General features: G+C 34.0%; 1 long non-coding RNA gene across 1 annotated transcript; it reads left to right on the top strand.

Moving 5' to 3' along the window:
- Positions 1-4,672: 4,672 nt before the first annotated feature.
- On the top strand, positions 4,673-22,419 carry LOC113737128 (uncharacterized). Its single transcript, XR_011842473.1, has 2 exons — positions 4,673-4,819; positions 22,250-22,419. It is a non-coding gene; the product is annotated as an uncharacterized lncRNA (long non-coding RNA).
- The last annotated feature ends 2,005 nt before the right edge of the window (positions 22,420-24,424 follow it).

The following is a 24,424-nucleotide window of genomic DNA, read 5'->3' on the forward strand; positions in this document are numbered from 1 at the left end:
AAGAAGGTCTTGGACCCAACAGCCATTCCGTGGATGGAGGATACTCAAGAAAAGGTTAAATTGATACGTCAGAGACTCCAAACAGCTCAAAGTCGCCAAAAGAACTACGCGGATAACCGAAGGAAAGATTTGGAGTTTGAAATTGGAGATCGTGTTTTCCTTAAGATCACACCCTTACGAAGTGTCACCGCGGGTAGAGGAAAGAAACTTCAACCACGATTCGTAGGACCCTTCAAGATTCTCCAAAGGGTTGGAAAAGTAGCGTATCGACTCGAGTTGCCGCCAAGTTTATCCCGAATTCATGACGTCTTCCATGTCTCAATGCTTAAAAAGTACTATCCTGATCCAACCCACATTGTACAACCAAAGGAGATTGAGATAGATGAAGCACTCACCTACGAAGAGAGACATGTGCGATTACTCGATCGAAGGATTAAGGAACTGAGAAATAAACAAATCCCATTAGTGAAGGTTTTGTGGAGGAATCATGGAATAGAAGAGGCCACTTGGGAGGTGGAGGAGGAGATGCAAAAGAGATACCCTGAGCTGTTTAGTAACCCAGGTGAGAAATTTCGAGGACGAAATTCTTTAAGGGGGAGAGAGTGTGAGAACCGGAAAAAAAGAAAAAAAAGGAAGAAAAGACAAAAATGAAAAAAAGAAATTTTTTTTTTTATTTTAGGCATTATTTTATTTCTGTGCACATTTATATTTTCTTCATTATATTAACTTTATATTAGTAAATATAGTCTTAAAATCATTTTTCTATTATAAATTAGTTCATGAGAAATTAGGAGTGTATGTTGGACGTGGGACCCGCTAGTGCATTAAGTGAGAGAAATTCGGCCGATTAGGTTAAGTTTTGCATAAAGGGATGTAAATATTAGGTGTTAGGAGATAATTAGAGATTACCTAGATGGATTAACCATGGGGAGACAAGAAAATAACTTTAAGCAACAACAAAGTGCCAAGTATCACTTACTTAGTCAAAGTTAGACTTGTCTAACTTTCTTAACTTTACTAAAAGACCAAATTTGACCCAAATCATCTTCATTTTATCTCCTTCTTGGCCGAACCTCATCTTGAGAGAAAAGAAAAGAAAGCTTCAACTATCTCTTCCATTTCTTGCACAAATCTTGAAATCCAACAGATTAAACCTTGAATTAGTCCACAAAAGTGACTTGCTAAGGGAGTTTAAAGATCTTGGTGGAGTTGTTTTGGAAGAAAAACCCCTAAACTACTACTTTTCTTGAAGAGTTAAGGTATTTTGCTTGGAACTCACTCTTTGTCCCTAATAATGGTCAATTGGTGACTTATGGTAGCTAACTAGGTGATTTTATGGAAGATTTCATGGATTAAAGTGGAGTTAGCTAAATTTCTGATTTTTTGGAAATTTTTCTGGTTTCATATGATGGTTATGGTTAACCTTGGATTGATAGCTCTAAATTGTGTAAAATAGAGCTTTTGTGCGTTAATTGTGGTTATTTGCGGAAAATTTCCGCTTGTGCGGAAAATTTCAGATTTGGGGTTACTAATTAGGGCTTTCTTATGGTTGGTTGTTGAGCTTCTAATTGGCTATGATTGAGGGGTATTGTGACCCTAATGAAGTGTGTTGAATGGCTTATGAATTGTTTGTGTGCTTGTGGTTGCTTTGGATGAATTTCAAGGGTTGTTTGTAGGATGAAAAATCTGAAATTTTAGGGGAAATGCTGTCCAAATATTGAGGATATTGGATTCTTGTGAGTTTAGGTTGAGGTTGGATAGAAATGAAAGATTTTGGGGTTTGTTTCTACTTTTAACTCTAAATGTTATGTATTTTCCATTTCAAGCTATATTTGGTTTTGCCTTAATAGTTCATTTAAGGGGTATTCGATTCGTGTTCGAGTCTCAATTGTGCTTTCTTGATTGTTATAGGGCGTGCCGGTGAACCGAGGCTTACGTTGGGCGAAAACTTGTGAAATTGCTTGTTTCAATTGGTGAGTATACCTTGTATGGTTTAATGCTTAAATGATTGTTTATACTTGATTCTGTGAACTTGGTTGACTTGAATGAGACGAGAGTGTACTTCACCGCTCTTGTTCTCTTACTTGTGTGACTACTATTGTATTACTGTAAAACTGTACTTGTGCATGCTTTAATGTCGATTGGAGGGTTGTGTCCAACGACTCTATTGTGATATCTGAGCTCTTACCTCATTGGTCGTTATTCGGGTCAAGCCGGCAAGGGTTTGGTCGGTTCGATAACGAACCATGAGTGACTGTTAGTCGAGTGGAGTGTTATCTCCTCGACCTTGTGTATACTCGAGTATTACCTTTTTGTTGCTGTGAGGTGTTCGGGCCCGGTAAGGGAAATGTTCGGTGGAAGGAATGTGGTGTAAAGTGGGATCTAACTTCATGTTCTTTACTCCAAACGTTGACGGAGTGTCGACGGGTTTGAGATCAAGTACGGCAAGTGGAAAGTGGCTATTGAGAGCCGACCGTATCCTTTTAACTTGGTTACGTGATGAAATTTCTTATGTGTTCCTTGCCTAATCATGTTTATCCTGGTGTGTCTTGTCGGTACCTCACGAGCGTAAGCTCACTCCATTACCTTTGTTTTCCTTACAGGGTCAACTTTTGGAAACCATGATTTTGGAAGACTGAATTGAGCTAGTATAAATACTTTTTGTATCGCTCTTCAGGAGTTGGAAAACTCTAAATGTACCCTGATCCAAATATTTCCCTTTTGCTTTGTAAATTGCAAACGTATGTTTATAACACAGTTTAATCATGTTCATGTATTATATTTGGTTTGGAATGTTCATTCTTTAGAATGATACCACGTTATCTGTATTCGATTGGGTACCGACTGGATGGTGACGTGGCAGTCACTATTCACTTTCAGTGACGATTTCCGTTTTCAGTTTTGTGATTGTTGAATCGTTTAGGAGCGCTAACATCTATATTCCGAACGTTTTGGTTTGTGTATGACCGTCTTAGTAGTTCTGGCGAGAGTTGGGCAGGCAATTCGCTAACCCCTTTAGTGCGCCTTAGAGGAAGGCGGGGCTGTCACAGGATTTTTGGCAATCCTAAAAGATAAATAACAAAGAAAAATAAATAAAACAGGAATACATAAAATTTATATGATTCGGTCAAATAGACCTACGTTCACGGGTGGAGTAAGAGCAAAATTTTACTATGAATAACAGAATACAAAAATGTTTTAGACAAGCATTTTTAAATCCAAAGCACCTAATACTTGAAACACAAAAGAACCCAAAAATATTTTATTAAACAAAAAGATTTAATGATTCAAGGCCCAAAATAACCCACTAAAACTCTCTTAATTTGATGCATCTGATTCCATCACAGGTTTATTATATTTATAGGCAGCTAAAGGAAAGACTCCCTTATACAAAAGACAGGTGGAACAAAGTCACTTTAACACTTTTTTTTTTTTATCAAAAATGCAGAATTGGCAACAACAATAATTACAGTCACGCTTTGAACTTTCTTGCCTGCCCTTACTGTACATTTTTCTACAATGCATGTTTGACGGTTGACATTTTTTTTTCCAGCAAAATAGCATTTTATCGATCTGAGCAAAACCGTACAGAATGTACTTATTCCCTCAAACATATCAAACGTGTAAAACCTTATCACTGCGTCATGTGAAACATATTTGACCCGTAAAACATAATAAACGATGCCCCAAAAGAATCATCCCCACATAACGAGAGCAAAATTTCACCAGGTCAGAATGTATTATAGAAATTTATCTTAAAAAATTTACAATACCAGGTCAATTTTATCTTAAAAATTATGAGGACTATTGCCATCCAATTGACGTTGACTAACTGCCTGCAGTCACAAACTTACAACAGATACTAAATCACTAACTTGATCACAATAGTCCAGTCACAAACTTGACAACAGATACTTGTTTTTTTTATTAGAGAACGTGAGGAACGTGAGGAGCTAACCATGTCGAAATCAAAATAACACAATACTAAATCAATTTCATTGGGTGAAGCAACCTCTTAACTACTGTTCTTTCTGGGAATCAAGATTTTAAAAGTCAAGATATCCTCGAATTCTTGGATAAGATCAACAGTATTGGTAATCACCCTTCCGTGTATGCTTTCTCATCTATGTTTCTAGTAACCTCATTTTCGTTCCTCTGTGATGACAAGCTGTTCTGGAAATAATAATCATTTGACCACATGATTAAAAATCACTAATGCATTGCCATATAAAGTAATCTCTCACCATCTTACCTTCATTTGATAATTACATTTTATTTCCTAACCATTCTAATTTGTAATTCAATTTGACTAATGAGTATTCAATGGACACTCGTTAAAAGAAATTCGTATTAGTTTTTTGAAAAAAATATAGTTTATTTGTAAAAGTATAGCAATTCGAGATGTGTAATATAAGTGTGTATGCGTATTTATATAGCAATTTAGGTGTGGTCATTAGCAAAATTTTTCCTAATTAAGCCTTTACTTAGTAACTGGCATTTCTAGCCAAATATAGATTGCGTGCCATTAAAAAATTCTTCAAAGGGCGGTGTGTCTTTTCACACTGACCTTACCAAAGACGCGTCCCATGAATACGAGGAGTCAAATGAATTTACTTATGGGGTACGTCACCACATTTTTAGGCCTATAAATATTAAATACGAGGAGCCTGGTTCGTTATTTTGATGTGCCAAACTCAGCTACCAAGTTTTCGACAGTCACAACCAGTTACAAATATCCATTTTCGTTCATATTAATTAGCTAGCTAGTTCTCCAAGGGAAAAAATGGCTGAAGCCAAATCTGCTACTGTCACTGATCAGGTGAATAGTGATTCGATTGCCTAGCCATACCTAGATTTCCTTCTTTTTCAAGTTTGTGTGTGGTTTTGAGAATCAACTCATAAACAACTTGTATTTGGAAAAGTATGAGGAGTTGCAAATTAAAGTAATTTCAACGATCTTGAATTATCTTAAGCAATATTTTACATTTCTAGTTGTCTCCATACATATGGGTAGGCGGTCTCTTGAATTGTTTGATTAAGCTTCTTCTGAGTGATGTATTTACTTACTGACTGATCGGATTTAGTCTTCTAATTGTATGTTTATTTGAAAGCATTCTAATTGATTTTGGGAACTCAATTGTTTTGCGATTTTCTTACTGGTTAAAATGTTTGGGATTTACAGATCGACATCAATTCAATACAACCAGTGGCGCCGGCTGACCCTCACGTGGTCGAGATCGGACAATTTGTAGTGGAAAAATTTCACCACGGCAAGCTGCTTTTCATCGCCGTGCTTGGCGGATTCACGTGGAAATGTGAGGGAGGCAAGTACTACGCACTTATCATCCAAAATCAGGATTATGAGGGCGCCACATTTATCCATAAAGCACTCGTTGTTGAGGCCAAAGGTGAAACGAAACTCCTCTGGCACAGGAATTAATCAAGCATTACGATTGATCAGCTGAGCATTACTAGTGTCTATGGTGTGGTTTTCAGTTTATGCATGGATGATGTACCGCTGTATTGTACTAGCATCTTTCCACTATTGTACTAGTATGTTAAATAAGGTGCACTTATACCAACAAAATGTACCATTCCGTCTATTTTTTAATTTGTATCCTTGTAATTACATGTAAAAGATGCACTTTTACGAACAAAAGTGTACCATTAGATGAATAAAAACAATCGTCTGTTTTTGAGTTTTATCTGTATATTTTGTTTCTATGTTACTTCCAAGCAAGTTCCGATCCCTGAATTTGTATGTCAACTACGTCCTATGGTCTTGTTAGATATTTGGGTTGTCCTCCTAAATCTGCTTTTAATATGATAGAATCTATTTGTGGTAGATTTTTTGTGGGGTTCCTCGGACGAGCAAAGGAACACGCCAGTTTCTAACTCGGAATGGTCCAAGCTAGTTCATTGATCCAGCTCCCAGAGTAGAGCTGTCTGGTCCTGCCATCACCAAACTAAGAACATGTTTCCTTGAAACGCCCATAGAGAATGCTTTCTAGGATCAACCAAAAATGATAATAATAACAGTAAATGTACCTCCATTTAGCCATAAAACACGAGGCTTGTTAGAAGGATTTTCGGACTCCGCAAAATAGTAGAAGAGAGCTTTACCAGTCTTTGGATCAACAGTAACATACCCTGAATATTGATAAAACTTTAACCCTTTTGGTTGCCCCGGCAATGCCACTACTTTGTCGGCCGCCTGCCAAACCCTCTTGAGGACCAATATAAACTGGCGTGTTCTCATGTCCTGAATCCTCATCATTTACGTAATTGTCTAGTTGATGGGTGTCGAAACCACCGAAAACAAAATTCCTACTCCAAAAAGATATACTTTTGAGTACAATGGTGAGTGGAGTCAAAAAATAATAATGTAAAATTAAATAAAAATAATTCAATAAAAGATAAATCTCTAGTCAAAAATCTAATCACCACTTTAGTTTAATTAACTAATCGTTGATGCATGGATAAAATCATTTATTTATAAATTAGTTATGGCTGTCAACAAATTTTGAGAACCTACCTACCTCTCCTTGCTACCCTCGATAACCACAGCAAATTTTGTGATTATTACTCTTGCCAATTAAACAACCCTAGTCTAACTTTTAGGATTTAACATATTGACAACATTAATTATTACAAAAGCTACCCATATTGATAACATTAATTATTACAAAAGTTGCCAGTTCTAACCAATAAACACATTGGTTCTGTTTATTTAGATTCGATTATATATTTTCGTGACCTATATTAGAAAATTTTTACTACAATCAAAGTATATCACTTGCCATAAATACTAAAACCATCAAATAATTATAGATTTGATGATTAGATGCAATAGATATTTCGATAATTAAATAATGGCCAACTATTTAATCATATAAAATAATCATATTAGGAACTTGAGAAGTTCGGTAAAATTTTCATTCCCTCAAAGGTTCAAGCCAAATAAATTTGATAAGGATTTTGAGAAGTTTGCTAAAATTTTTAAACAAATGCATATTAATATCCTTTTTGCCGATGCTATTTTCAGATTCCTTCTTATGAAAAATTTCTCAAGGAAATCATGATCCGAAATAGAAAATTGGAGGATTATGAAGCAATAGCATTAACGGAGAAGTGCAGTGTCATCATACAAAATAAGCTACCACCAAAATTGAAGGATCCAGGGAATTTCTTTATACCATGCATGTGAGGACCAGAAAAAAATTTTATTTTTTTTAAATTTTTCTCCTATTTTTGAAAAAAATTAATTTATATTTCCTTTTATTTTACTTTACTTGCTTATTTACTAGTCTTAATTTGATTGTGATTTTAAAGGTTAAATTAAGATTTTTCTTTTTTCCCTTTTATAATCTTGATGTATGCTAAGTTTCGTAGAGTATTATGGTAGTTTAACTGACCAGTGAGATGTGCGCATTATATTTGGTGGACGAGAATGGATGTGATACTAGAGGAATTATGTGATTAGAAGTGTTAAGAGTGTATTAGAAGAATACAAGATAGATTGGTTATAAGAGAAATACAAGAGAGACAAAGGGATAGACATGAAACCAAAGCTCGACAAGTGTCGTGCATTCATGAAGTCTTGACCAAGACTTAGACCAAGAGAAGTCTTGTGTTTATCTTTCAAAATTGACTCAAAAACCTTCACTTTCTTCTTCGTTGTGGCCGAACTTAAGGGAGAGAGAGAAGAGAGAAAACTTTCAAAAAATCCTCTTGATTTCATTGCTTAATTTGTGAAAAAATCGAAGATCAACCCTAATCTGCTCCATAAAACCTTGAGTTAATCTTGGAATGAAACTTTTGGTGGAATCATTTGAGGAAGAAAGTTCTTATCTTACAATTTATCTTGGGATTTTGAGGTATTATACTAAGAACCTCTCTTTTTCTTTCTTATTTTGCCATTTAAGCAACATATAACTTGATTAGGATGGATTTCATAGAAGAATTCATGGTTTTGCTTAGTAGGTTGCAATTTTCAGCTTTAAAGTATATTGTTCAGCCTTGATATGAATGGTTTAGTTTTGATATGAGGTTGGATATAAAATTTTAGCTTTGTTATGAGGTTATCTAGCTTCTATATTCGAATTTCCAGCTTTGATTTATATTTTCCAGCCTTGACTTGAGAGTTTCCAGCTTTGATGTGGACTTATGAGTTTGGATATGAAGATATCTAACTTGAACATGCACTTCTAGCTTTGTTATATGATTTTTCTAGCTTTAGTGGTCAATTTCCTGCTTTGAGATGAAAAATTTCAGCTTTGGTGTAAGTGATTTGGAGCTTGATATATATGTTCAAAGTTGATAGTTTTGTGGCCTAAAGTATGCACTATTTGTCCCCTATAATATGTGGCCTTGATTGAGATTCATTTACCATGAAACTAGGATTTGAATTGGATGGTTAACTTAAAGAAATTTGGGGACATATTGCTGGATTTTCTCCTTGTTGGTCAAGTGAGGGTTGAGGCATAAATTTAGGGCATTTTTGTTTTCCTCTTGCATATGATTTTACTCAAAACACTTGTTACAATCTATTTCTTTGCATGTGCATTAGTTTCGAGCCAAGACAAGAGGTTTAAATGAAAGGAAATGAGTTTTATCAAATAATTTTCTAGTTGGACAATTTCCAACTTTGCACCTTGAAAGTCTTGACATAATTTCCTCAAACTTTTGACTATAATCGATGCTTGTGTGCTCCAAATGACTCTTGAAACATGGATTTAGTATGCACACGAGGTTTTCCCCTTAATTTGAACAAGAAAATGTTATATTTTTTACTAGTTATATGGGGATAAAACTTGTGAACTAGTGTATTTTCTAAATGAAGTTTTGAACCCTCAATTTCTTCATTGTATTTTGACTTTGTTTGCTAGTCTTTTAATATAGTGTATGACTACAGGACTCAAGAAATTTCAAGAGGACAAACTGCTGTTGAAGTGAAAGATTACAATTGATTGGTTAGTGTTCTTCGCATGTTGTGCTTTAAATAACTATGTGGAATGTTTGTTTGAATGTCAAATACTTTTTAATGATTGTTAAATAGATTTTCAATGGGTGAGTGTGTACTTTATTACACTTAACCCAAAGTGAAAGTGCATTTTCAATGATTGAATGTTATTTGTGCATGAATGTAAGCCTTTAACTGAATTGGACCCTTACCCTTCGTTGCCAGTCGACTCGAGTCAGAAGCAGACTCGATCGGGTGGCTGGTGACCCTATGACAGTATTTGGTATACTCAAGTATGACCACGAAATTGGATGGAGTACTAGCCAGTGAATGCAATGCAATGATTGAAATGAATAACTGAATAAAATGAACACTGAAGGAGTTTTCACTTTCAAATATTTTTAAATGTTGGAGGGATAAGCGAAATGGATGATGAATGAATGACCGAATGAATGGCTTCAATTGAGTAGTATCATTTCAATGATTGAATGATTGCTTCGTGAATGACTTGCTTATTGTTGTGCAAAGTGTATAATTGTCAATTGTAACATTTCTGTGCTTTATCTACCTAACTGCTTGTTTGGGAACCTCACTGGATTTTTTGCTCATTCTATTAGTTTGTTTTCTTTACAGGAGTGGAGGCCGAAACAAGTAAGCGTGAACTAGTGTAGATAATCTTCATGTGCTTGTACATGAAAATTATAATCTTCATGTACAATCTTCATGTACTAGTGTGTAGATGGAATGTATTTGGGATATTTAGTAATGTAATCCTATATTGCACTTTTAAATTGTAAATTAAGTTAGAATTATTAGTTGAATTGGGAACTTTTATGTTAATCTAGAGACGTGAAAGATTATTTCAAGAATGTTAGCGAGTGAGTCCTGACGAGAGTTGGGCAGGCGGTCCGCCCAACCCTTGGATTTGTCCTAGAGAGAGGTGGAGTCGTGATAGGTGTTGAATCTGTGCAATAATAATAAATAAAACCTAACTACCACTTGAAACAGTCAATAATCAATTCTAGTACTGGAGCAGGGACCCTAGGTGTGCAATGAGTTACTTGATTCACCTTGTTCCCGAAGAGTTTGCTTAATCCGATATTCCAAAATTAATTATTTAACTGAATTCACTAACTAGTAGACAGTGGCAAGCAGGGTCGTCTTCTCAGGGACTGGAGAGAAATTTGTTTCTTTTCGAGTCAAGACAAATGGGGGTTTTCAGGATTAAATGCTAACTAAATGAATTAAATGCAGAAAATAATTAATTAAAAGAAATAATTGGGAGAACTCTAGCCAAGGGTACACTTCAGAAATGGTTCATGCACTGATCATTGATTCACATATAATTCCAACATTTATTAATAGATTAGTCATAGTTGTCATGCACGCGATAAACAACCAACCTTTCCTTAATTTCTCGATAGTTAAGGCACAACCGTTAACTATTTCTTTAACCCGGAAACAACCCTAGGTACCACCGTAGGATTTAATTTCTAGATTGCATTAATAATTAGAAAGGCTCAATCCTAACTAACAAACACACTACGAGAGTTTGTTTAAATTAGATTGTATGTTTCCCTGACATAAACCCAATTATGCCAGTTGCAACTGAGATGGGGATAACCGAACAATTACGGATTCAATTACGTCTAATTAGAAAAATAGCCTATGTGAATAATTAATTATTGCGCACTAATCAATCGTACACAAGAGCTATAACAATTAAAAGAAGGAAACATATAAATACCAATAAATGGAGAAAACAGTTAAAATAATTTAGATCTCACAGGAATTGTCGAACCAAATCGTCAGATGCCCCCTTGACTAGAAAACAATATTAGTTACTCTCTATTGAGAGTAACTCACGCAATTCCATTGAAGGAAATTGCGTTACTGTTTTACAATAGAAAAAAAAAAACTACTCAGAGGAGAAGAGAGCCAAGCGGCTGCCGTCCTTTTCTTTTCTTATTCCCTCGCCGGGTAGTAATCACGCGGGATCCGGCTTTTTCTCCCTCAAATCCGTGCAAAGGAAATCAAAGACAAGAAAAATTGCTGCTTCCTCTTTTGTCTCCAGCCTCTTGAAAGAGAGCTAATCTCTCCCGAATCATAATCCCTATTTTTTCTCCTAATTGGTTGGTATCTTGATACCAATCAACTTTCTAAAAAGATTCCTATCACAATTTAATTTCCTAAAAACTCTCCAAATCATTTGAGGATGATCTCGCTAAATCGGGAAGGTCCTGATAGCTATCAAATTATGAAATTGATTCAGATTTGGAGATTGCCCAATATCAATCCCGACTTTTCAGTTTTGAGCAGTGAACTTAGGCGCGCACCCGTGCAACCATCAGATGTTTTTCACTAGAAAATCTCCATTTAATCACATTTCATTCCCGCTCCTGAAATAAGCACAAAATACCAAATATAAGTAGAATCCGACAATTAAAATAATATTTGGCTAAAATCAAGGGGAGAATAATTATAAATTTAGCAACAAATTATGACCTATCAATTTCCTCCACACCTAAACCATACTTGTCCTCAAGCATGAGAACACAAATCAAGTAATCAAATTCAAACAATGGTATTACTCAAATCTTCCATTGCCAAGATATAATTAAGACATATGTCAAGTATTAGTGGCAATTTTCAAGAAATATCTCTCCAGTTAGCTTTCAAGATTAAGGACTCTTTCAATTTATGACTAACTAATTTAAGATTATAAAATATTCAACCAACATCCATAAGCAAATGGTTCGACTATTAAGCAAAATCTCAACATTAAAATTCATGGATCAGCGGGCTAACAATTCATTCAAACACTTCCACATTTTTCACTATTAGCACTTTTTTTTCTAAAATATCCCCACACTTGATTGATTTTTTTTTTCTTTAGGGGGAATGTTTAGTCTTTAGCTATTTAAGCGCTTTGACGCGAACTCCGACATTGGTCAAATAAAGGAGTCCGGTTACTCAACTTTTATCGCTAAAGGACCACATACTCATAATTATCGTCGCTTTTTGACCCGAAAGTCGACACTTGTGGTGAAGACCTCTGGTTACTAGGCAACGACACTAGCGAAGTATAGCTGAATACTATTCATAAATAAACACCAAATTAAAATTAAAAATCACACAAACCCGCTTCGTTTCTGAAACACGGAGAACTAAAATAATAGCTGAACCAATTTGCACAAAAAATGCTAGACAATATTTACAATACTTAGAGAAATTAACCAAAAAGTGTAAAAGTCACAAAATCTCAAATATTCATCAAAGAGATACCCTTAAATTTAACCATGTCATACTTAACACTTTAGAATGTAAAATCTCAGCAATAGAAAAATTTGAAACATCTAACCATCATTTATCAGAAACAATCACAAATATGCACAAGATAGATAAAATTTGGATAAAATTTGACAAAGTCAAACAAAAAAAAATTCCAATAAAAATGTCTATACTTGCACTTTTACAATAAAATACCAATATACTACTCCCCCCACATCTAAATCTTACATTGTCCCCAATGTAAGAGATAAAGAATAGAATAAGAAACAAAAGGGACAACGAAACTTCCCTGATCACGCAATGGAGGGTCTCAAGCAGTTATGGCATAGGTGGGAATGGTCGGTTCTTCCTTTTATCCTTTGTTTGAGCAAAGATGAGAACAGGCAGTAAGGGACTGAAGAGAGGGAGAACGCTAGCGGTGAACGATGGCTAGCAGCGGGGGCTGAACGAAGACGGCGGCTGGAGCGAACTGGGAAGGTGCTCGGTGCGGTGGCGACGGAGCAGCGGCGGACAGTAAAGCGGGCGAAGGCAGCAGCGGGAAAGGGGACAAAAAGGGAAAGAAAGAAAAAGAAAAAAAAAGAGAAGAAAGAAGTAGAACCATGGGTTTTTTTTTTTTTTTTTTTTAATAAAGGAACCCCTGTGTCAAGCGTGGGCACACCTAACTGCCTTCGAGTCTTCTGACCAACCATCCGAAATTAAGATCCTTAAGCGTGACCACTTGGCGGGGGCATGCCTAATTACTAGAGAGTCTTCTGACCAATTTTTAAAAATTGAGTTCCTTAGACGTGGGCACTTGGCGTGGGCACGCCTAACTACTATAGAGTTTTCTGACCGCAGACGAAAATTGTCTTCCTTAAGCCTGACCATCTGGCGTGGGCACGTCTAACTATTGGAGAGTCTTCTGACCACAGAAAAATACTTGCATTCCTCAGGCGTGCCTACTAGACACGGGCACGCCCAACTACCAGCTTCCTGCCACAAAAACAACAAATCACTAAATGCAACTAACACTTAACAAAAACTCCAAAAATATAAGGAAACTAAAATAAAGGCCTTGGGTTGCCTCCCAAGTAGCGCCTTTCTTTAATGTCTTTGGTTAGATATTGCCATGTTTATTCATGGGGGATAAAACCGTGCAACTCGTTTCAGTGCTTCATCTTCTATGCAGTGCTGATATCTCTCGTAAATAAAATAATCCTTAAACCCACGAGATATGGTCTTCCATGGATTAGTAGATGACGCCAAACAAATAAGTAGTGACCTTAATTCTTCACTCACTCCTCCATCACGAGCACTTACTGGTTCGAGATATTTTGCCATTGCAACTCTTAACTTATTCCTGTCATGAAACTCAAAATCTTTTGGTATAATAAAATCAATTTCACTAACAAGAATTAAAGAATAAGAGTTAGGAAAATATTTATTAAGAAATGGAGGAGATGTTACCGCCTTTGGAGATTGTTCACTGGATTCATTCACTTGAACCATTTGACGTTAGGGTCTCATTTCTTGCACTTTAACTTTCTTTTCAACTGCGTATTTAGATCTTTCTTCTTGAGACTCTTGCAGTACCATGTCATTCGTCAGGATAATTGCACTCTCATCTTTCTCATGGTTGATAATAGTCTGTGAGGGCAATTCGTCACACATTCGAGAAGTCAATTGCGTTATCCTAGATGTCAATTGATTCACTTGATCTGTCAGGTTACGCATGCTCGCTTGTGTCTCCTGATAAAAATTCATTATCTCTTGATGAAAATTCATTGTCTCCTGTTGAAGTTGATGTGTGTTAGAAACTATTGATTTTATCATTTTTTCAAGAGACATACCTGACATGGATAATGGCTGTTGAGACTCTTGCTGTTGAAAATCCATTGGCCTGGTTGCATAACTAAAATTGGAATCATCCCACCATCCTTGATCATACCCGTTTGAATAAGGGTCATACTACGTTTGATATTGAGGTGAAAATTTTTCAAAAGTATCGATTGGAGCACTTAGACCATCTTAAAATACAGGGCACATGTCGGTTGAGTGATCTAAGGCAAAATAAGTTCCACAATTTGCAACAGCCCATTGATCATTAGACAAAAACACGAGTCTCATAACCCCTTCTAGAAATAAAATTCAGTCTATCACCAAAATACGTAATGTTAGCAGCCATAAACTATATATAAAAAAAAATAAGAGAACAATAAAAACAAGATGAACTATAAACAAAATAAATTAATCAGGCACTAGTCCCCGACAACGGCGGCAAAAATTAATAGGTGCTGAACCTGTGGAATAATAATAAATAAAACCTAACTACCACTTGAAACAGTCAATAATCAATTCTAGTACTAGAGCAGGGACCCTAGGTGTGCAACGGGTTACTTGATTCACCCTGTTCCCGAAGAGTTTGCTTAATCCGATATATTAGAATTAATTATTTAACTGAATTCACTAACTAGTAGACAATGGCAAGCAGGATCGTCTCCTCAAGGACGGGAGAGAAATTTGTTTCTTTTCGAGTCAAGACAAATGGGGGTTTTCAGAATTAAATGCTAACTAAATGAATTAAATGCAGAAAATAATTAATTAAAAGAAATAATTGGGAGAACTCTAGCCAAGAATACACTTCAGAAATGGTTCATGCACTAATCATCGATTCACATATAATTCTAACATTTATTAATAGATTAGTTATAGTTGTCATGCACGCGATAAACAACCAACATTTTTTTAATTTCTCGATAGTTACGGTACGACCGTTAACTATTTCTCTAACCCGGTAACAATTCTAGATACGATCGTAAGATTTAATTTCTAGATTGCATTAATAATTAGAAAGCTCCAATCTTAACTAACAAACACGCTACGAGGGTTTGTTTAAATTAGATTGTATGTTTCCCTGACATAAACCCAATTATGCCAGTTGCTACTGAGATGGGGATAATCGAACAATTACGGATTTAATTACCCCTAATTAGCAAAATAGCCTATGTGAATAATTAATTATTGCGCACTAATCAATCATACACAAGAACTATTACAATTAAAAGCAGGAAACATATAAATACCAATAAATGGAGAAAACAGTTAAAATAATTTAGATCTCACAGTAATTGTCGAACCAAATCGTCAGATGCCCAATTGACAGGTGCCGAACCTGTGCAATAATAATAAATAAAACCTAACTACCACTTGAAACAGTCAATAATCAATTCTAGTACTGAAGCAGGGACCCTAGGTATGCAATGGGTTACTTGATTCACCCTGTTCCCGAAGAGTTTACTTAATCTGATATACCAGAATTAATTATTTAACTGAATTCACTAACTAGTAGACAGTGGCAAGCAGGGTCGTCTCCTCAGGGACTGGGGAGAAATTTGTTTCTTTTCGAGTCAAGACAAATGGGGGTTTTCAGGATTAAATGCTAACTAAATGAATTAAATGCAGAAAATAATTAATTAAAAGAAATAATTGGGAGAACTCTAGCCAAGGGTACACTTCAGAAATGGTTCATGCACTGATCATCGATTCACATATAATTTCAACATTTATTAATAGATTAGTTATAGTTATCATGCATGGGATAAACAACCAACATTTTCTTAATTTCTCGATAGTTAAGGTACAACCGTTAACTATTTCTCTAACCCGAAAACAACCCTAGGTACAACCGTAGGATTTAATTTCTAAATTGCATTAATAATTAGAAAGACCCAATCCTAACTAACAAACATGCTACGAAAGTTTGTTTAAATTAGATTGTATGTTTCCCTGACATAAACCCAATTATGCCAGTTGCTACTGAGATGGGGATAATCGAACAATTACAGATTCAATTACCCCTAATTAGCAAAATAGCCTATGTGAATAATTAATTATTATGCACTAATCAATCATACACAAGAGTTATAACAGTTAAAAGCAGGAAACATATAAATACCAATAAATGGTGAAAACAGTTAAAATAATTTAGATCTCACAATAATTATCGAACCAAATCGTTAGATGCCCCCTTGACTAGAAAATAAGATTAGTTACTCTCCATTGAGAGTAACTTACACAATTCCATTGAAGGAAATTGCGTTAATGTTTTACAATAGAAAAAAAACTACTCAGAGGAGAAGAGAGCCAAGTGGCTGCCGTGCTTTTCTTTTCTTATTCCCTCGCCGAGTAGTAATCACGCGGGATCCGGCTTTTTCTTCCTCAAATCCGTGCAAAGGAAATCAAAGACAAGAAAAATTGCTGCTTCCTCTTTTGTCTCCAGCCTCTTGAAAGAGAGCTAATCTCTCCCGAATCATAATCCCTATTTTTTCTCCTAATTGGTTGGTATCTTGATACCAATCAACTTCCTAAAAAGATTCCTATCACAATTTAATTTCCTAAAAACTCTCCAAATCATTTGAGGATGATCTCGCTATATCGGGAAGGTCCTGATAGCTATCAAATTATGAAATTGATTCAGATTTGGAGATTGCCCAATATCAATCCCGACTTTTCGGTTTTGAGCAGTGAACTTAGGCGCGCGCTCGTGCAACCATCAGATGTTTTTCACTAGAAAATCTCCATTTAATCACTTTTCATTCCCGCTCCTGAAATAAGCACAAAATACCAAATATAAGTAGAATCCGACAATTAAAATAATATTTGGCTAAAATCAAGGGAAGAATAATTATAAATTTAGCAACAAATTATAACCTATCAAGTCGTCACAATGCATTATTGATAACATTGAATTTTTTAAAGTATTATGTAACCTTGGTGCTAGTTTATCAGTAATTCCTTTAAGAGTGATTAGACAATTAGATTTACATGAGTTTAAAAGTACTAATATTGCTTTGCAGTTAACAGATAGGTCTATTAGATAATTATTGGAAGTGTTGGAGAATGTATTAATTAAAGTGTAAAAAGTTATCATCTTTATGAATTTTGAGGTATTAGATATGAAAAAAAATGTCTATATCAATTATTCTTGGCAGACCATTTTTAGCAGTTGCAGGTACTATTAATGATGTTAAAAATGACAAACTTAAGTTTCAAGTATGTAAAGAAGAGATAGAATTTAATTTGAATGAAATAAAAAAAATACCCTTTTTTTACTGATCATGCTTGTTCTATTGGCACAATTGATAAGTTAGTCAAAGAGTTGAGTCGAGTGAACTGTGACTTCGACCCTTTTGAGATTTGTTTGATGAGTTAAAAAATGCTAGAGGGAGACTGTGAAGAAATTAAAGAATTGGCTAAATATTTAGATTTTCAAATAGCTTATAAACGGGATAATGTTTATGAAAATCTTGATCAAAGAAAAGGGCCCCCACTATCCTCGGAGATTGAAGTCCCAAATCATTTATGGTTTTTGGAGAAAATAGCACTCTACCGGTAATTATTAGTGCTCACTTAGATGAAGAACAATGTGCGAAATTGTTAAGGATTCTAAGAAAACACAAGAAGTCCGTTGGACAAACAATTTCGGATATCAAAGATACAAGTCATTCTATATGCATGCACCGCATATTATTAGAAAAAAATCGCAAACTGATGGTGAAAATGCAAAGAAAACTCAATCCAAATATGAAAGAGATGTAAGAAATAAAATTCTCAAATGGCTCGATTCATGTATAATCCTTTTTTTCTCTAATAGTATTTGGATTAGTTCAATGCATATTGTCCCTAAAAAAGATGAAAAAACTGTAGTCATGGGTAAAAATGATAAAATGATTCCATCTCAATTCATGAATTGGTGGAGAGTGTGTATAGATTATAGAAAATTAAATGTGGTTACTAGAAAAATCACTTTTCCTTATCTTTTCTTGACCAATTATTTGAGCGAATAGCCGGTTATGAATTTTACTGTTTTTCTAATGATTTTTCAGATTATAACCAAATAACTATAATTCCGGAGGATCAAGAGTATACCACATTTACTTACCCTTATGGTACCTTTGCCTTTAGAAAGATGCCATTTGATCTATGCAAAATCCCTGCTACGTTCCAACATTACATGGTGACCATAGTTTCTAATTACATTAAGAAAATTATGGTGATATTTATGGATGATTTTTTGGTATTTGGTTCATCTTTTGGTCATTATATTCATAATTTAGATTTGATTTTACAGAAATATGATGAGACAAATCTTGTGCCAAATTAGGAGAAATGCCATTTTATAGTTCGAGAAAAAATTGTCAGAATCAGATAAAGATAATAATGACGAAACTGCAACCAAACCCGTGATAGTAGATCCCTACAAAACATATAAACTACCAAATTTGCAAACTTTCATGACAATAAGAGCACCTTTAGAAACCTTCATAACGTCATTTTTAACTGTGTATATGCACCCAAGAACCTTTAGAGTGTCCAAAGAAATGAGATTCTTTTTTCAAATCAAGAACATGTCTAATATTAGTGAGCGTTCTCAAAATACCATAATGTATTTTAATTCAAACTGTACCCTTACCAACAACATCACAAACAACATTATTGCCCATGAAAACAATTCCAGCATTACAAGATTCATAAGTGAAAAATAAATCCCTATTGGAACATATGTGATAAGAGCACCCCGAATCTAAAATTCATTCATTTTTAGACCTTGTCCTATCATCAATCACAAAATATTTCTTTCATTCTCATCAACTGCAGCACATGTTTCGACAATTTAGGTACTTTTTTTCATTAGGTTTCCCCTTTTACTCTAATCCTTTCAATTTAAAGTAATTTGCATTAATGTGTCTCATTTTGTGACAGTAATTGCATTAAAAATTTTTGCGTTTGGGTTTAGATCTAAATTTAGATCTACTACTGTCAAATGTTTTTTTATTGGTTCTGCTCGTAACAACCAGACTTTCCATCTGATTTCCAAATTTCTTTAGTAATATCCCTGTCTATCTGCTCCTTAGATTTTAATGTAAATTTAATTTCATGATACGAAATTGTTTCTTTTTCATAAATCATAGTATTGTAAAAATATTTAAAAGTGGGAAAGGAAATACAAAAGTAGCAGGGCTTGATTTTCAACATCAATTTTCAAATCTATATTCTCCAAATCCATAATAATGGAATCAAATTTATCAAGATGTGAGAGTATAGATGTACTTTCAGTCATGCGAAATATATACAAATTTTATTTTAAATAAAGCCTATTCTCAATTGTTTTCTTCATGTACAAGGCCTTAAACTTGTCCCACGCGGCCTTTACCGAAATTTCAGTAGTTATATCCCGCAAAATCTCATCAAAGAGATTTAAGATAATATTGGATCTTATCTTCTTATCTATTTTAGCAAAATTTATATCTGTCACACTCTTTGACTTTTTATCAATTTTTTGTATTTCTAAATCAACTCCGTCTTGAATCAAAATGCTCTCTATCTTGAGCTGCCATTTCCCAAAATTGACATTCCTGTCAAATTTTTTGACAATAGTCTTTGTTATTATCATTGTTGCTACAAAATTTAAACCCTCTGGAGAATTTCTGATATTAGTTTGTTAGGTTTGGATCCAAAAAATTAACGAAAAGGATTTTTGACAATCCTAAAAGACAAATAACAAAGAAAAATAAATAAAACAGGAATACAGAAAATTTATATGATTCGGTCAAATAGACCTACGTTCACGGGTGGAGCAAGAGCAAAATTTTACTATGAATAACAGAATACAAAAATGTTTTAGACAAGCATTTTTAAATCCAAAACACCTAATACTTGAAACACAAAAGAACCCAAAAATATTTTATTAAACAAAAAGATTTAAATGATTCAAAGGCCCAAAATAACCCACTAAAACTCTGTTAATTTGATTCATCTAATTCCATCACAGGTTCATTATATTTATAGGCAGCTAAAGGAAAGACTCCCTTATACCAAAGACAGGTGGAACAAAGTCACTTTAACATTTTTTTTTTTATCAAAAATGCAGAATTGGCAACAACAATAATTACAGTCACGCTTTGTACTTTCTTGCCTGCCCTTACTGTACATTTTTCTACAATGCATGTTTGGCGGTTGACATTTTTTTTCCAGCAAAATAGCATTTTATCGATCTGAGCAAAACCGTACAGAATGTACTTATTCCCTCAAACATATCAAACGTGTAAAACCTTATCATATTTGACCCGTAAAACATAATAAACATGCGTATACGAAACTATAAACGATGTCCCAAAAGAATTATCCCCACATAACGAGAGACAAATTTCACCCATTATAAAACTACTTTCGACGGGGATTTTTGGTCAGAATGTATCATAGAAATTTATAATTTACAATACCAGGTCAATTTTATCTTAAAAGTTAGGAGGACTATTGTCATCCAATTGACGTTGACTAACTGCCTGCCTTCCAGTCACAAACTGACAACGATACTAAATCACAAACTTGACAACAGATACTTGTTTTTTTTTATTAGAGAACGTGAGGAACGTGAGGAGCTAACCACGTCGAAATCAAAATAACACAATACTAAATCAATTTCATTGGGCGAAGCAACCTCTTAACTACTGTTCTTTCTGGGAATCAAGATTTTAAAAGTCAAGATATCCTCGAATTCTTGGATAAGATCAACAGTATTGGTCATCACCCTTCCGTGTATGCTTTTCTCATCTATGTTTCTAGTAACCTCATTTTCGTTCCTCTGCGATGACAAACTGTTCTGGAAATAATAATCATTTGACCACATGATTAAAAATCACTAATGCATTGCCATATAAAGTAATCTCTCACCATCTTACCTTCATTTGATAATTACATTTTATTTCCTAACCATTCTAATTTGTAATTCAATTTGACTAATGAGTATTCAATGGACACTCGTTAAAAGAAATTTGTATTAATTTTTTGAAAAAAATATACTCCCTCCGTCCCAAAATAAGGGACGTTTTTGGGGATTCTAACTTATTATGCACAGTTCAATCAATTTGAATGTGAGACATTGTTTTCCAATCGTGCCCCTTTGACCGATATCAAATCTTAATTGCTGTCTATGGTGATGTGAAAAGAATCTGTGGGTCCATGTAAAATGTAAGCTCTTTTTCATGCTGTTGCCAAGCACGCGCCTATTTATGGCCATCAAAATTTTTGGTGCTGTCCACGCACCTTTTTTTTGGATGTCTATGTATTGCTTTTGTAGTTCCATCATACTTGTTTTTTATTTTATCAATGTCTCTTTTGAGGCTACAAATGGAATGTTAGAGAAAAAAATTGTAGTGTGACTCAAATTTTGGGACATGAAAAAAGGTGAACTATGACAATAACAATGGGACGGAGGGAGTAGTTTATTTGTAAAAGTATAGCAATTCGAGATGTGCAATATAAGTGTGTATGCGTATTTATGTAGCAATTTAGGTGTGGTCATTAGCAAAATTTTTCCTAATTAAGCCTTTACTTAGTAACTGGCATTTCTCGCCAAATATAGATTGCGTGCCATTAAAAAATTCTTCAAAGGGCGGTGTGTCTTTTCACACTGACCTTATCAAAGACGCGTCCCATGCTGGTCGGCCGTGACTTTGGTGATTAGGTCCGACAAGTAATGAATTTACTTATGGGGTACGTCACCCCATTTTTAGGCCTATAAATACGAGGAGCCTGTTTCGTTATTTTGATGTGCCAAACTCAGCTACAAAGTTTTCGACAGTCACAACCAGTTACAAATATCCATTTTCGTTCATATTAATTAGCTAGCTAGTTCTCCAAGGGAAAAAATGGCTGAAGCCAAATCTGCAACTGTTACTGATCAGGTGAATAGTGATTCGATTGCCTAGCCATACCTAGATTTCCTTCTTTTTCAAGTTTGTGTGTGGTTTTGAGAATCAACTCATAAACAACTTGTATTTGGAAAAGTATGAGGAGTTGCAAGTTAAAGTAATTTCAACGATCTTGAATTGTCTTATTAACTGATCGGATTTAGTCTTCTTCTGATTGTTTGTTTATTTGAAGGGATTCTAATTGATTTTGGGAACTCAATTGTTTTGCGATTTTCTTACTGGTTAAAATGTTTGGGATTTACAGATCGACATCAACTCAATACAACCAGTGGCGCCGGCTGACCCTCACGTGGTCGGGATCGGACAATTTGTAGTGGAAAAATTTCACCACGGCAAGCTGCATTTCATCGCCGTGATTGGCGGATTCACTTGGAATTGTGAAGGAGGCAAGTACTACGCACTTATCATTCAAAATCAGGATTATGAGGGCGCCACATTTATCCATAAAGCACTCGTTGTTGAGGCCAAAGGTGAAACGAAACTCCTCTGGCACAGGAATTAATCAAGCACTACTATTGATCAGCTTATGCATGGATGATGTACCGCTGTATTGTACTAGCATCTTTCCACTGTTGTACTAGTATGTTAAATAAGGTGCACTTATACCAACAAAATGCACCATTCCGTCTATTTTTTAATTTGTATCCTTGTAATAACATGTAAAAGATGCACTTTTACGAACAAAAATGTAGCATTAAATGAATAAAAACAATAGTCTGTTTTTGAGTTTTATCTGTATATTTTGTTTCTATGTTACTTCCAAGCATGTTCCGATCCCTGAATTTGTATGTCAACTACGTACTATGTTCATGACTAGTTATAAAGTCTCACTGGTTAAGTAATAAAGCATATAAAAGATTAGGACAATGCTTTAGTAACGATAGTTATCGTAACGAAACAGTTTTTTTTTACCTAATATAACAGGTTGTTGCACTTTTAGCGACCATTTGATTATTTGTTGAACCTATCCACCTAAATAGGATAACACCTAAAAATATGGAAGTAAGTTTTCCATATAAAATAGTAAGTTAACCTTAATAGATTAGTAATTTTTATACCTCAAAAGGTAAATTGGAATAAATATTAAACTTACTTTTTAAATAAATAAATTACTCCTTTATATCCCAAACTTACTTTTTAGAGAGTAAGTTTAGTTCAATTAACAGTAAGTTTTTATACATAAATAGTAATTCTTACTAATAACATGGTAAATTTGATTAATGATCAAAATTTACTGATTTTTGGAATACATGTACAATTTTACATTAAAAACTTATCTCAAACTAGTATTAGGAAGTTTATTTGAAATAATGATAAGATGTTTTATTAATGATTAAAACTTAGTATCTTAGTTAGTAAGTACTCGTAATATACCCGTATAATAAATGATTATAGGTATAATTTAAAATTTTTTTGTATTTATATATTTTAAAATACTATGAAAAGTAGTTTCATTTTTCAGATAACCTTGTAAAATATGTAATAAAATTTTGTCATATTATAAGTTTTTAATCATTTTCAATTTTTGAAAAGTTTGAAAGTTTGGATAACAATAACAACAAATCTTCCTAATTATATATAGAATATCACTTGTTTATATATCTCAATTTTTATAATTTAACACCTATGAATATAATAAGATGATAAAGTTTTAATAAATTTACATTTGGGACACAAGAATTAATAAGAGTTAAAGTCCAAACAAAATGAGAGAGAGTATAACAATAAAAATGACAAAATTAGTATAACGGTTAATATAAGAAAATCAGTATGATCTGGACTTTTTTCCTTGGGAGATTATTCATAAAAATAAGATCCAAAAATTAAATGAAAATCACTTGCACATATAATCTATTGTATAATTTAAATTAAATTCAGTTCAAGTATAAAACGGTCCTAAAATAATTAGCGCACTATGATACAATGTTATTTTAACAACAAAAATTTTTTTTACTCAAAGTCTCAAATATCCATGACATACATATGAGGGATATTTTACCATATTTGTATCTAACTGTAAGCACAAATTTTGTTGCCCAAAATAAAAGACACGAAAACCTACACAAATGTCAAATTTATTAAATCAAATAATAAGTGAGTTACAATCTCTAAAAATTATTTTTTATTTTGATAATTACAATCTCTAAAAATTCTTGAATCAAAGAAATTAATCCCCTAATTCTTCTCTTCGAAAGCACTCCTAATTAAAGCATAATAAAATCAAGTTTTTTTTTTAACTTTTTAATGTAGTAGTTATATTTACTAAAAAATTAGTAAACCATTCCTACAATGCATTGATTCTCCTAAAAGTACTAATATTTTGTAAATAAATTGACATAATTTTGTAAAAGATTTTATGCATTTTCATTAATATAATCAAGAGAATTTTGCACCTTTAAAATATAAATAGAAAGAAAGG

This window comes from Coffea arabica, chromosome 3e (genome assembly GCF_036785885.1).
Source record: "Coffea arabica cultivar ET-39 chromosome 3e, Coffea Arabica ET-39 HiFi, whole genome shotgun sequence".
Lineage (NCBI taxonomy): Eukaryota > Viridiplantae > Streptophyta > Magnoliopsida > Gentianales > Rubiaceae > Coffea > Coffea arabica.